The sequence below is a fragment of the Rhincodon typus genome, chromosome 6 (assembly GCF_021869965.1).
Source record: "Rhincodon typus isolate 14 chromosome 6, sRhiTyp1.1, whole genome shotgun sequence".
Lineage (NCBI taxonomy): Eukaryota > Metazoa > Chordata > Chondrichthyes > Orectolobiformes > Rhincodontidae > Rhincodon > Rhincodon typus.
Window position 1 is genome coordinate 75,694 of NC_063337.1, and position 468 is coordinate 76,161.

A 468-nucleotide genomic window follows, 5' to 3' on the forward strand; every position below is an offset into this window, starting at 1 on the left:
TTCCAGATTGTCACTCCCCTATGAACGATAAAGTGCTTCCTAATATTAGCGCTCAATGGCCACTGACCATGCTGATATACTAGCCCCAACTCAAACACCTGGACAGTGTCACAGAAACAAGAGAGAGAGAGAGAAATAGAACAGGAAGCAAAAACAACGGGACGATCTATTTCCCTCTCTCAGCAGACAGCCTCCTCCTCCTCCAGAATTCTTCTGCTTTCAGCAAAAAAAACAAATAAAAAGGTTAAATAACCAACAGAAATATGTGTCTGTGTGTTAATAAGCTAACATCCCAGTGTATGTTACTGAGCTAACATTCCAGTCTATGTGTTATTGAGCTATTATTCCAGTCTGTGTGTTACTGAGCTATCAGTATAGTCTGTGTGTTACTGAGCTATCAGTATAGTGTGTGTTACTGAGGTATCAGTATAGTGTGTGTTACTGAGCTATCATTATACTCTGTGTGTT